Raw genomic sequence first — 15421 nt, 5'->3', positions numbered from 1 at the left:
CATATACAACGGTGTTTGCAGCTTCGGCCCATAGAAACTTCGGAAGTCTTTGATCATGGAGCATAGCACGGACAACTTCCATAATCGTATGGTTCTTCCTTTCCGCCACACCATTCTGCTCAGGAGTATAGGGTGTAGTGGTCTCCCTCTTAATGCCAGCCTCTTTGCAAAAGTCATGAAACTCATTGGATTCATATTCAGTCCCATTATCAGTCCTTAGGATCTTGATCTTCTTTTCGGTTTGATTCTCGATCAAGGCTTTGAAGTGTCGAAACCAGGAGAACACTTCATCCTTCTTTTTCAAGAAATATATCCAAGTCTTGCGAGAATAATCATCTGTAAAAGTGAGGTAATATAAATATCCTCCCAAAGAGTTCATAGGCATCATACCGGATATGTCTGAGTGAACCAACTGCAATATATTGGAGGTCTTGCTTTGGCTTGAGGGGAATGGTCCCCTTTTGAGCTTCCCTTCGGCACATCCTGGACATACACCTTCTTGCTCTAATCTGAACTCGGGCATCCCAGTTACCATTTTTCTTACATCAGGTAGAGCTTTATAATGAAGGTGAGCAAACCTCCGATGCCATAATTCGGACTGAAGAGATGTGTCACAAGTCATGACACCCAACGGACTTCCTCTGACCTGATATAATGAATCAACTCGAAACCCAAGAGTAAAAGCATCTTTAAAGTTCTTTTTCCATACATGTACCTTGCCATCGCTGAAAGCCACCTTGTAGCCTTTGTCTTCCATTGCCGAAATGGACACCAGGTTCTTTTTGAGATCAGGTACATATAATACATCTTGTAAGTGGATGGTATTACCCTAATTTAGTTGAAGAGTGACATTTCCTACACCTTTCACGGGATATTTTGAATTGTCTCCAAGAACAATTTCCAGGTTGGTTTCTTTCTCTACTAGATTATAGAGAGCTTCTTTGTAACCAGTGAAGTGCCTTGAGGCACCACTATCAATAAGCCAATTTCCCAGCGAGTCTGGGGGAGCAGTAGTAGATAGAGCAACTGGTAGATAATATTCATCTTGCTTATTGTCAACAGTGTTAGATTCATACCTGGAATTTCTTGCCTTCTTGAATGGTTGTCCTCTTCCTTGATTTCCGACACTTCTTTTACCTCTGCCATTTGACTTGCCATTCCTTTGATTGCTTTGAGAGGGATTTTGATCATCGTCCCGGTGTGAGTCCCTTTTATCAGGGATACTCCCTTGCATACTGACCCGTATTATTGCAATTGTAACATCGTCCTTTTCTTCCACCCTTTGGTCCAACCTTTCCTTTGAATTTAGCCCCAGAATTATTTCTTCTTTTAGTATGAGAAGAAAAGGCAGAGGGATGACCTTTAAGTATGGGTATTTCTTGCTCTTCCATCCTTATTTCTTCTCATACTAGAGTAGTCCTCCAAGAGTGGTGAGTGTCATTTCCCTGTCAGGAATTACTTCCCCAATAGATAGGAGATCGTTCTTGATCTCGGTGATTCTTAAGAAGTATGCTTGCATACTCTCATCTTTGCCCTTCTTAATTTCCTAAAGCTTATTTCTAAGAAACAAGACTTGATTTGCATCATTAACTTTAAATAAACTCACCAGTCTATCGTAGATTTCCTTGGAGGTGTTCAGCTCAGAAACATAGGCCACCAAGCGTTTGTCGATAGTCCCGAATGATCTTCTTTGCTTTGACTTCTCCCTTGGTCCATTTGTTCCTAGCAGCGATGGATGCATTTGATGGAGGCTCAACAATTCCGGCTCTCACTTGGTCCAACACTTCCTGTTCTTCTAATGTTAGATTGAGAGACATCTTCCATCCGTGATAGTCAGACTTCTCATGGAGTTTGTCTTCAGTAGGGAAGTGTGTTGAGGACCCCATGATTTTTTTCAGATAGCCTTGCCAACCTTCTCTTCGGTGATTGCTCTTGCTCTTGCTTGGGCTTTGTCTTCACCTTACCTCTAATACCATGTTAAGTTATGGTATGTTCTATGCTTAGAGCAGTTTACTTATCTTTCTTTTTATTATCCACAGATTAACAATCACATGTACATTAAGTAAAGTGCAGATAGAACATTTAAACGATCAACAGAAAACAAGCCAAGACAAGAGACACAAGATGTGGCGGCTAGCCAGGGACAAACCCCAATATGGGGAAACCCTTTGATCAAATCTTCTTTTATCTTCAATAATTCAGCAAAGAGAAATAGTACAAAGATCTGATTTATATCAGCAGCAACAAACCCTAGATCAGCCCTAAACTAGGGCAGCAAACCCTAGATCGAACTCGTCAAGTCTCCACCGGTGAGTCGTTCACCATGCACTAGTCCAAGACTTCGCCATGCACCAGTCCAAGACTTCGCCGCACATCAGTCCAAGACTTCGCCGTGCACCAGTCCAAGACTTCGCCGCGCATCAGTTCAAGACTTTGTCGTGCACCAGTCCAAGACTTCGAACGACCTGTTTCGGCTCGGGTGAGAGAGAGCCTTTCTGCGCAGGAGAGAGAAGAGATATGATGAGAAGTGAGTGACCAAATGAGGAGGAGTCATCTTGTATTTATATCCAAACGTTGAAGGTGAATAGATGTGTCTGTTGGGCGTATGAGCCTACATAAGTTGTTGGCCGACTTTGATAATTTGTCAATAATCAAAATAAATTCATATCTCCATATATACTTATCGGAATCAGAGGATCTTTAGATCAACCCTACACCTCTCGACGAGAGGAATCTAGGAAAAATATTATCAGCCATGAATAAGGTGACCCACATGGAGTTTAGCCCTAGTTGCCAATTTTAACATATCCCTTATGACAATAGGGATAACGGGCCCCTTTCTGAGGGTGAAGTCCTTTAAGAAGGCTGTGGCCCACTAACTTGAGAGGGGGCATCTTCTTTGCGGTCTATAGTGATGAAAAATAAGTTTAGCACTCTGGCCAATACTTTGATCTTTAAATGAGGCTCTCTCTTTTTTCTTGGAATGTGAGGGATGATGATCATTGGTAGGAAGCAAGTTGTTCTAGTAGTTCCTTAGAAAGTTAAGCTAGAGATAACTTTTTTGGAGGAGGTCAAATCAACTGGATGTGAGCTTTTCGTCACATGAGTTATGTTTGAATGACATAGTGCACATTGATGCATGTTGGGCTCGCCCATACACTGGCGATCACCCCTACAAATGTAGGCTCCCATAAAACCATGAGTCCTCAAGAGAGTCCACCAAAATCCATCCAATCCGGTTAGGGACAAGAGTGTTTAGGTGAAGTTTTGAAGGGACAAGGCATGGTTTGACCAAACAACTGGAGACAACCTTAGATTAACAAGACATAGGTTTGGGATGCCTAATTAAGGGTATCTCATGGTTTTTACATGGCTTTTGTCTTGTGACCTTAAGGCTTACAATGGTGGTGAATGTTGCACAAAAGACTATATGTATCCCATATGACACAGGGATAACAGGGCCCTTTCTGAGGGTGGAGTCCTTTAAGAAGGTTGTGGCCCACTAACTTGAGCGGGGGCATCTTCTTTGCGGGCTATAGTGATGAAAAATAAGTTTAGCACTTTGGCCAATACTTTGATCTTTAAATGAGGCTCTCTCTTTCTTTTTGGAATGTGAGGGATGATGATTATTGGTAGGAAGTGTTGATTTGGGGTAGCATCGGATGTGCTCTAGGCCTCAAATTTTGCAGGGAAGCTTGGGCACATGTATTCCAAAGAACCCAGAAAGTGTTTTGGGAAATTCCACCCAGAATTCAATTTTATTAAAATAATTAATATTTTTTAATGGGACCCTAAGTCTAAAGTTTAAACTTAGGAAATTAAAAATATTAGTGGGTATTAATCTAATTGTGGGTGTAACTTCTAGAAGAAGATGAGGATCAAGCTAAAGTGATCTTAGCCATTGATTAGCTTTTAATTTGGGCCGTTGAATGTCAACGAGAAGATTATTTAAGGAAGCTTGAGGGTCATTTGGAAAACACACCAAGAGATCAAGAGATCGAATTTCTGAAGTGAGAAGTTCTTAGGAGGAAGTTCTGATCGAGGAGATTTCTTGTAGTTGAGGGGCAAGGATAACATCCAGAGAGAGAGAGATTTTCTTAGCCGGAGAATCATCAACAGAGAGAGGCAGAGAGTGATCTAGTAGCCCAAACGCAGAGGTTGACGTAGGGCCACGAAGGGCCATGCAGAGGCAGCACAAAAGGCGAGAGAGAGTTCGAGGTTTTGTTGGGGAGAGTCAGTTTTAGAAATCGAGAGCCAGGGTGTGAGACCGGGAGGCTGAGAGCAGAGACTCCGGGCAACAAATCGATCATCAGACTGGCTGACGCATTGCCTAGAGAGGTTGATGCAGGGACTGCGCAGAGGCAGTGTAGGGCCTGCCATAGGCACTTCATCCAGTATCCGGATCAGCCAAGATTTTCTCAGTGATTATGCGAGGTAATCTCACGAATCTTTCTGCCAGTATTTCTCTTTGTAACTGAATAACCAGAGAGGTATTCAGAATTTTCTACTGCTTAATAACAATAAACCCTCAGATCTGTTGCACCGGTTTTCCCGCATTGGGTTTTTCCGGGGACATTTGTCCAAAAATAACAGTGTCCATTGTGTTGTATTTTCTTTCTTGCTTGGTCTCTTGTTTCTGTATAATATTTAATTAAGTGAAGGTTGCAGTGTATATATTACGATATTTTCCATAGGAAACAAGAAGTAATTTGTTTAAAGGAATTTAACAAATAGGAGTAATATCATCAGTTGCTGCAGTAGGGATTCCGGTTGTGGAATTTTCACGAGAAGCACTTTTCCAATTAAATATTTAAAAACACTTTTCCAATTAAATATTTAAAAGCATTTTTCCTTTCTCTATTTAATAAAGTGACTTTTATAAACTAATTAAAGTCACTTTTAATGCTAGAAAATGCTTAATTCACCTCTGTGGTCACATTGGCGACCCAAAGCCCCATTTTATCATTCTACCCTGTAGATATTTTCACCCCAATTCCAACGAGCTATTACACTAAGGTGTTTCCCCAAGTAATCAGCAGTGCGGAGTTGATCTCGATGATGAAATATGGTAAGCGATCCTAGTCAGACCCATAAAACTCCTCTAAAATCCTTTGGGTCCACCAGTGGAGTAATCCTGCTCCTATGACCAGGCTGATACAAGCTTTGGAAAACCATCCTAACCACCTCGCCTAGTAATCCAAAATTTGGGGACATTACATCCAATTGGCAAAGAATCCTGTATATAATTGGGACTGAGATGTCTTCATATATTGAGACAATGCTGCTTTATGAGATAAGCTTAGTCTTGTGGTTACTGCGTGCGTGAGAGGGAGGATGAATAAGGTATCCTTTTGTGACATGTATTTATTCTAACATAATATTTGATGTAATGTCCTGCATGAATAGGAGAACACAAGACTGCTACTAAAAAATTCTATGTAAGGCAATGTGATTGAACTGTTCAATGAGTTGTTTAAGCTGGTACCAGATATGAGCACGTTGATATGTTTATGATTTATAGTGAGTAGGATTGATCGAGGACACTAAGCCAACTCTTTCTCCCTGTCTGAGCTCCTAGTGTGAGGAATTGAGACATAGGGCTCTTGGGGTTGAGGGATCTCTGGACAATAGAGTATCACCCCTTTATGTCACCCATTGGGTGGAAGATGTTTGCTCCCCTATCTTGGTCTAGCAGAGTATACCCCAATTGGCATCTGTTTTTCCCACCCATCTAGCTAATGGGTGCTGGCTACTTGAGTTAGTCGCGATCCTTACCGCTTATGGTAAGTAGCATCTTGCTCAAGCTAGAGATGCAAGTGTTCTACCACATGATTCTTAAGGGTCATTGTTGGGAAGATCAGTTGGAAATAGGATGGATGAGATATTGTATCTCGCCTATTGCTCGATATAGGATGGAAGACATATGCTCCCCTATGAGATGACTTGGGGTGAGAGTGTCCCATAGGACCTTCCCCACTGTAATAGACATGAGGTCTGAGTGTCCCATAGGAGCTTCCTCATTGTCTTTGGATTTCGGGTTGAGATAGGTTCCCTGATGTGGTTCTAGGTTGGGCAGGGCTCCCTGATGTTGTTTCGGATTGAGATAAGCTCTCGGATATTGTTGAGGGTTGAGCTGGGCTCCCTGACCATGATGTTAAGCTCTCTGATGTTTCCCAGGTAGTAGCATTAGGTTCTTCGTTGGAAGATGATTTTGGGTGGTAGCATTAGCTCCTCGATGAATAAAGGGTGGTAGTTTGGGCTCCCCTTCAATGTCAAATTCTTCTTCTTTTAGATTTGAGAGTGTTTAGCAAAGATGAGCAAAGATGAGCAAAGATTAGTAGAGATAAGAAAAGACGAGAAAAGTTAAGCAGAGATGAGCAGTGACGACATTTGTTGATATCGAGATACTTGTGATGGGTCACATGTTGTAGTCGATAATTTCTCCCAAGCTGAGAGGGAGTGTTAATTTGGCAGCTTAAGGACAAATTCCCTCCTTTGGATAGTCTTCCTCATCAAGAAAGGCCCCTCGTATCCCTTGGAAGAATTTAATTTGGTTAAGGAAAATTATAATTTTAATACGAAAACCCACATGTGCACAAAAGGACAAGTCGGCCCTAAGAAGAATCTAGACACCCTTGGAAGCCTATAAATACATGCCAAGTGACCCTCATTTGGGAATCATCTTCAAGTATTCTCTTCTTCTCTCTTCTTTGGTTTGGCTCACACAGGTCTGAAGTTGGTTCGTAAAAGTTCGTTTGCACAGGTCCGAAATTGCAGGATCCAAAGCTCACACATGTGATCTAAGGTTTTTGATTTGCAGCCATAGGGTTGCCACATGGAATTCTCGGTTGCAACCACAGGCACACAGGCTTATCCATGCGGTTGGGGGGTTTTAACTGCACGCACATACACTCTCTCCGTGTGGCTGCAAACTAGAGTTTTATTTTTATAGTTGACTGCAGTTGACCACAGACTGGAATGTTATCTCTGATCAATACTGTTGTTGGACTCATATATTGGATATTGTTTGGTTGATTTTTCTAAATAGTCTTGTGGATAAAGAATTGGATTATTGTACTTTCTCTTTACTGAAACATTCAATGACAATCTAATAAGAAGAAGAATTTGAAATGGTTTTCCTCCTTGTGGGGTTTTGCCCTGATCTTCGACCAATCCTGGTGTTTCTATGTGTGAATGCTTTTCTTCTACTGTTCCTTTATGTTCTACTGCACTGATGATGATGTTGTTCTTTCTATATAATTATCAAAGCAAAGAACAATATAGCCTGAAGAAAAATTAACCGTCATCACCTTTAGGGACTACGCCCCTTGACTTAGCTAGGAGAGTCTAAACAGTGTGAGCAGGGATTAGAGTGATAGTCCCTACTCTGAGCGTTGCGCCTTAGGTGTACACTTTAGGCGACGACATTTTTTGGCGCCTTTGCCGGGGATAGAGTACTTTTGTTCCTGGTTCTTGACTAACTATTTGGTTTTTGGCATATTGGATTTTCCAAGTTAGGTTCTTGTTCAATTAGCAGCTCCACTCGATTCATTTTCTGCAAGAATCTCTCGTAGAAGGCATCCAAGCCTTTTGGTTGATCCTACTCTAGATCCTGAAAAGGTTTATAGAGTTTGATCCAAAAGGTTTGCTTCTTGTAGACTTCTTGCTAATCTTGGTCAAGAAGCACTCCTTGATCTCCATTTGCTTTTCCCTAATCCCCTTGAACAAGTCATCATGAATAACTTGTTTGCCCCTTGTAATTTCACTAACATTCAAGGCTATCCTCATGATGTTCCGGAGAAAGCTATCGACAAGTTCCCTTCTTTCCAAGACAGTAATGCGATTAGTGCTAATGATCATCTTAAGAAGTTTGAGTCATGTATTGGAAATTGGTGCATTACTGCTAATCATAATCATGAAGATGTTAAAATTAGGCTCTTTGTTCTTTCATTGGAAGAAGAGGCTATGTATTTTTCCGTGATTTTCCTGCTAATACGTTCGATTCTCTGCAATCTATTATCACCTCTTTTAAAGATAGATATGGCGATAAGAAAGAAGAAAAATATTTGATTTATGCCATTACTACCATTAAGAAGAATGAAAATGAGATGGTTGAAGAATTTAATAAAAGGTTTAATGATATGCCAAAGGATTTGTCTCAATATTATAAGCGTCCTACAAAGTCTCAATTGTTGCATTATATCAATGCATTTCCAGCTGATACGTCTTTTGAGCTGTGGCGCTCTAATTCTAATGATTTGGCGATTGCCCAAGCTTTGGCTAAAGAAACTGAGAAATGTAGAAAAGCAGTTGGTAACTTTGAAATTCCAGGTTTTGAAAGGGGTCCAAGTAAATCAAAGGAATCTAAAGGAAAAATTTAAAGAAACTGATAATGGTCCTATGCAGAAATTGATGCAGAAACTAGAAAGTATGGAGCTTAATCAAGCAAAGTAAATATCAAATCACGCTAAGGAAATAAATGCCTTACAGGCTAGGTTGGTCCAGATGGAAAGATCGCAAGCACAAAATTTCCAACCTAGGAATAATAATCAAGGTAATCCACTTGAGCAAAGACCACCAAATCCACTTGAGTTTGCAAATATTGTTGAACAATCTATGCCATATTGTAGACCGTGTGATGGTTTTCATGAAGAATCTACTTGTGTTGTTGCGAGAGGAATCCTGAATAATGAAGAGGCTGGGACAAGTAATCAGATAAACATAGTTGGTAAGGAATACCACTTATCCATGGAGGATTAGATGGAAGTTGTGGAGAATAGTCATGATGTTAAGACTCTCCAATCTTCTCATAGCGTAAATATTTTAGTGATGAAAGGATAAGATTATTGAACTATATGGTGAGAAGCCTTCGCTAAAGCGTATTTTGGAAATTGCAAAAGATAAAGGATTAATGTATCAGCGAAGGGATAATAAACAGAGTGAAGATCAGACTGCTTCTAAGACTTATGATTCTGGTCTCAATATTGGTTGGGAAGGATGGTTAAAAAATGCAAAGGTTCCTGTTCCGGTACTGGAACTTTTGAAGATCCCATCTCAAAAGGAAAAATTCTTAAATGCCCTTGGAATCAATCAAAGGGAAGTTATTGCTATGCATCATGATGAGCCTGAAGATGAAGAAATTATATTAAAAAATCTGAATTGTTATATGGCGAATGAAGATCATCAACCATTCTTTATTTCTTTGTTGGTTAATGATTGCCTTTTACACAATTGTATGCTTGATATAGGAGCCTCAGCTAATGTTATGACCAAGAAAGTCGGGGAACAATTAAACCCAAGGATATCAAGGCCTTATTGCAAGATATGTTCCATGGATTTGAAAAAGATTGAAGTAATTGTCTTAATCAAGGACTTACAAGTTTTCCTGGCAGCATACACTGATAGGATGATTACTATGTATATTGCTGTGATTGATGTAACTGATCCATGGGGCATGCTTCTATCTGGAAAATTTGCTGCATACCTTGGGGGCAGTATTAAGTTGGACTTATCTTATGCTACCATTCCTTCAGGCTATGGTGGTATGGTCACACTTTACAGGGAGCTCGAGAATAGATATCATGTTGAATATCCTAGAAAGCCAAACAACGTAACTATAGGAGGGTCACTCATGCATGACAACAATGCAGTGTTAACAAATTTCCTAGAAACTATGACAATACAGACTCAGAATGAAGAAGTTTGGCATGACACAGAAAGCTTGGATCATCCATCAGAGCTTTTTCCAGAAACTTCTTGGGCCTAGCCATTTTCCACTTGGAGGGGGATCTAGATTTCTCCATTTTCTACATAAGGAAGCTATTGGCTCGTCATTTGTCATCGGAAAAATTTGTAATCGAGCTCTGAATCAAGCTCTGCTGGTTGTAATACTTTTAAGTTTTTTGGAATATAAAGCTAAAGTCTTTGGGGTTTATTTGTGATGGTGTTCCTCTTCATTTTCCTGTGGTAATGTTTTCTGGATCATGTGCTTAATACTCTGCTGAAAGAATTTTATAGATTATTATTTCTTTAGCCATTTGTTGGATCAACTATTTGCACAAGTATCTTGCATTAGTTGATGGGTTTTAGAGAAACATTTTAATTTGATCTATCTAGTAGGTATCTTTAGATTTTGAAGGTTATTATGTTATCTATGCCTCTATTGGTCTAATAGTTTGAAGTGTGTAGAGACTTTAGGTATTCAGATCTTGGGCGTGAGGGGAAGTCTTTGGCTAGACCAACCCACTCTCAAGTGAAGCAAACTCAAGAGCCCATTTGATTAAATTTCATGGCTTATCTAATGATTTAATTTGCAGGGATTTTGGCTATTGCTCACCATAAAAATTTATTTCCATCATCTATTTGAATTTAGTGCATTAAAAAATATATCTGCTTCTCTCTTAAAGAATAGATTTCCTTTGCTTCTCTCTTGTTAATGTCAGTTGCATTTCATAGTTTATATTTTATTGCATTCTCTCACTTGAAATCACTATTGGCAATCTCATTTGACTTTTAGTAATTGTGTTGACATCATTTGAAATTCACTAGTTACTAATCTCAATATTTCATAAGTGAAGAACATTTTAACAAACACTATAAATAAAGGCATTTGATTTGGTTATCATTTTTTTCATCATCATTATTGTTTCATTGAGTAATCTTGGAATTGCTTCATTGATCTATTAGTGGAATCTTGTAACTGTGATATCCCCAACAAATAAATTTTGCTAAGGTGGAATTCCAATTTTGCAATTTTGATAATTAACCAATGTTTTGACTTAGGAGAAAGAGTGGAGGCACAAATTAATTCTGTGAAGGGTAAAGGGGTGGCTAACTTAGGAGAAATAAAAATTAGAAAGATGATGAGTTGTGGGGGCCACCCATAAGGAATTCAAACCCCTTAGATGTTGGCCAATAATTGTCATTGATGAAATATAAGCTCCATTGATGGAAATATAAGCACAATGGATGCTGCATTGTTGGAGGATTATAATTGATAACACACCTGATGACATATATCATATTAAACCAAAGTTAAATCAGAGAAATATCATATCGACGTTTTTATTGTGTGTCAAGACTTCGATCACCGATCTCCGACTTTGATCTCCGATCTCCGACTTCGATATACAATCTCTGACTCTGATCTCTGATCTCCGACTCCGATCTCCGATTTCCGACTCCGATCTCCGATCTCCGATCTCCGACTCCGATCTCCGATATGCGATCTGCGATATGAACCTTTGATCTTGATATGCAATATGGACCTTCGATCTCCGATATGCGATATGGACCTCTGATCTCTGATATGTCATATGGACCTCTGATCTCCGATATGCGATAACCTTCGATTTGCTTCGACTTCCGATATGCGGACCCGACTTGATTTATGTTAACGATTTAATTATTAAATTGCATCCGCCACTTTATTGAAACTTTTGAAATTGCATCTTCGATAAGACCTAATCTTTGATTGCCGATATGGTTGCAGACCCGATTGGCTTTATCATAACATTTTAATATAATATAGCATCCGCTGCGTCAGAACTTTCCTATATCGCAAGTTTTGCACGCCGTGTCATGTTAAAGCTTCCGATACCCAAACCTTCGATACCCATACAAGTCGGCCTCACTTCAAATAGACGTGTCCCTTCAGTTATAAATGAAATCACTATAAATACAAGTCTAAACCTTTATTCCAACTCATCTATTTGGTGAAGATCTATTACAGAGACACATTACAGTTCACAACTCGTGAACTAGGAACACCGAGAAGGAATTGAAGAATTAAATTGTTTGGGGATATCTGTTCTAGAGCTTGGAAATCGGATCTATAGAAGACTTGTGGCTCGGATTTGGGAACATTTTAGTTTCGATGGAGCCCAGATTTGTGGGACATTTCAGTTTTGATGGAGTGCGGATTCGTGGGTAGTGCAGTCTTGGTGGAGACCAGATCTTAATATAAAAGTGTGAAGGAATGTGATCTCTTAAGACTACTGAAGGAGGCTTAGTGATAAAAAGGGTGAAGAAATATTCAGACCATCTGTGGAAGGGAAATACCTACAGCACCAGTAGACGGTTATTGGTGGAAGCTCGGACTTTGAAAGGCTCAGTCCTGTAGCTTAAAGGCTCGAAGTTACAGTGACTTGTGGAGCTCGGACTACACATCGGATCCGTGATTACTTTAAGGACAATCACCTGTGGCTTACAGTTTGGATTTGTAGCTTGCATACCATTTAGATTAGTGGCTTACACAGTTCGGATCTATGGAACTATGGCACACATAAGCTCAAAACTGTGGTGACTCTATCAGTGGAGGTTTGGACCAATTATAGCTCGGACCTATAGCAGACTTATGTGTGACACTTCAGACTTGAAACCTCTGCGCACTCTTGAATAGTGAAGAACTTGTGGCCTTGAACAATGAAGATTTTGAAGGCTTGAACAATGATGAATTTGGAGGATTGAACAGTGAAGAACTTGAAGCTTTAGATAGTGAAGAACACTCCTATTCAAATCTTGGACAGTGGACAAAATTAGTAGTCTGTGGCAGTCTTGTGGAGCAACTGTTTGACTATTGAAGGAAGTCCTGAAGGTTTTGAAAGTAAGTCATTTATACATTCTGTTTGTTAACCAAAGTGAAAATTCGAGGGTTGGTGCCCTAGAGGTTGGAGCCTCTAAAAACAGGGTTGGAGCCTTGAGAAGGATAGCTTTGGAGCCTCTCAAAAGTCCAAGTTGGTGCTTGGCAACAGGTTGGAGCCTGGAAGATTGAAGGGTTCATGCCCTCAAACATCATTGTACTCAAATTTTTGTAAAAGAGGATTGGTGTCCTCACTTGTTTATAATAAAATACTTATTATTTATTTTTCTGATTATAATTGTGAAGAATCTTAACTGGTAAACATAACAATTGAAAAGAAATACTGATTCACCCCCCTCTCAGTATTTCCAACATTAGAGAAGTATGCACCACATGAAGGAGGAAACAAGGGAAGAGCTCGATTTGGTGGGCCCACAAGGAACATAAGGGGCAACAACTATATATACGAGGAGCAACCTCATTTTGAGGGGTTTTTTGAATTGCGCATCTTGGCATAGAGTTTGCTTGAGCTATTGAGCCAAGTCAACTGGTGTTGCTCAACACAGGGAATTCCAAGGAGAAATTCCCAACTCTCTTTCGGTGAACCTCGAGTGTCACCCTAAGGGAGAGATTGAGACTTTTCAGAGGAATGCATTTCTGGTGATTGTGAGCCATTTCCGCAATACCTACAGCCATTGTGAGTTTTCCAGGGGGGACGCAGTAGCAGAGTTTGTGGTGCTGGGTTTGGGGTCTTTCCAGGGGAGCTTCACTGAGATAAATTGCAGAGATTTTCCTTGTGGAGGGACGAGTTTCCTTGGAGAGTTTCAGGGCTGGAGATGGCTGTTGCTGTGAGAGCTGAATTCATCATTTCTAGGGCCTGCGCAGTGGTCTTCTTGGGCATAATTCATGGGGTAAATTTGAGATGGAGTTGGGATGGATTTGAGCAAGGATTTCACTCTTTTCTTTATGGAGTCCCCGAAAGCACCTAATAATTAACCAAGTAAAAAAAACCTCCCAGAGTAAACTCATTTGATGATAAAGTCCCAAGTTACCTAGGCCTGTTACATGACTCAATTCTTCACACTGAAAATTTCTGAATCTACACTTCAGAAATGCTACTGCAATCACTGGTTTGTCATACCTTACTTGTTTTTACATTCAACAAGTTATTTAATTATTTAAACATTGATGAAAAACACTATTGTAGACTACACTAACACACAAATCATAAATTGAAATAGATATGAGACAAACACACAAGGGACACCGTTATTTTTGGACAAACATCCTCGGAAAAACCCAATGCGGGAAAACCAGTGCAACGACTCTGAGGGTTTTCTATTATTAAGCAGTAGTTCTGAATACAACTATACTGGCTATCCAGTTACAAAGATAAAATATACTGGAAGAAACCTAAGTGAGATTACTTCACTTCACCCGACAAAATCCCTCTGATCCGACAAATGGATTGACTATCCCCGACTACAACTGTGCTGCCCCTTTGCAGTAGCTGCGTGGGCTTGCGTGGAGCACTCTGAGACTCTGCATCAGCTCTGCGCTGCCTCCTCTGCCTCCTAGAGCTCTGACGTCAGCCTTCTCGGCTGATCCTGCAGCTCCCCAGTTGAATTCAGATTTCTACAAGAGGGCAGCTCTTCCCCTGCGTTGTCACCGCGTCAAGCATGTGTGGGCCCTCCTGGCCCAGTTTCAGCCTCCCTTGGTCTGTGCTACGTCCTCTGGCGTATTGCCTCTCTTTGCTGAGTATTTGGGGTCCAGAGAAGATCATTCAACCCCAACTATCCCTGCCCCTCTACCGCAACTCAGATCACCTGTTCGACTTTCTCAGCAAACCTCGCCCCAGAAAAATTGAATTGACTGATCAATATGGTGTATTTCCAACTGACCTTCAAGCGTCCTCTTATACTTTTCCTGTTGATGAATCAACGACCGAGATTAAGTCCCTAATCAACAGCTAAGATTAAAACAGAGTTGATCCTCGCCTCTTAGAAGCTTCTCACCCATATTTTTATTAATACCCATTAATTTTTTTATTTTTCCTAAGTTTAGATTTAGGAACCCCATTAAAAATGTTAATTGTTTAATAACTCACAATCTGGGTGGAATTTCTCCAAACGATTTCTGGGTCTTGGAGATCTCATGTATTGTAGCCCCTCCACAAAATTTCGGAGCTAGAGCACATTTGATGCCCAAAATCAACACTCCCTCTTAGCGAGGAATGTGCTCTAACAATACTCCCCAATAGAAGCATCACACTGATCCACGACATCGGTCTTCTGTGCTGCTGATGCTTGGCCTGTTGTGCTTGATCCACTGCACTGCTGCAACCTGTACTGCTGCCCATGACACTGCCACTGTCACTGCGACATCTGTACTGCAGCTCCCTCTCAATACGCTACATCATGCTACCCATAGCACTACCACTGCTAACTGTTGCACTGCAATTCAATTGCTGAGAAGTAAGCAACTGAAAACCCACCCAAAAAATTGACATGCTGGTCAGTCTGGATGCCTCATGATGCTGAAGCTACCTCTGCTGCTAATCTGTGCTGACCCTTTGCTACTATTGCGCTGCTGCAATCTGCTCTGTGGCCCCTGCACTGCTGCAACCTCCATTGCGCTACTTCATACTCTGGCATTCTAGCTCTGCCATTGTTGCTCCATCATCCCTCGCACCAACTGACTCTCGTCATTTTGCTACTGTCATTAAGGGCTCTCATAGCCCTATGTGATCCAAGAGTTTGGGCACCTCAAGGATCCTGCCCCTGTGTAATCCTCCCGACTACTACTCGATGTCGCCCCACCTCTTCTCCAGAGGTGCACGAG

The 15421-nt window shown here is 40.7% G+C and overlaps 1 protein-coding gene across 3 annotated transcripts in view; it reads left to right on the top strand.

The window, feature by feature from the left end:
• PDE149 (integral membrane TerC family protein) overlaps positions 1-15421 on the top strand; it is a 444133-nt gene that overhangs the window by 164156 nt on the left and 264556 nt on the right. The window lies entirely within an intron of this gene.

Source organism: Pinus tabuliformis, chromosome 9, assembly GCF_031772625.1.
Source record: "Pinus tabuliformis cultivar Carrire ecotype Pingquan chromosome 9, CPIR1, whole genome shotgun sequence".
Taxonomy (NCBI): Eukaryota; Viridiplantae; Streptophyta; class Pinopsida; order Pinales; family Pinaceae; genus Pinus; species Pinus tabuliformis.
Note: the sequence above shows the minus strand (reverse complement) of the source record. Positions and strands in the feature narration are given on the sequence as shown.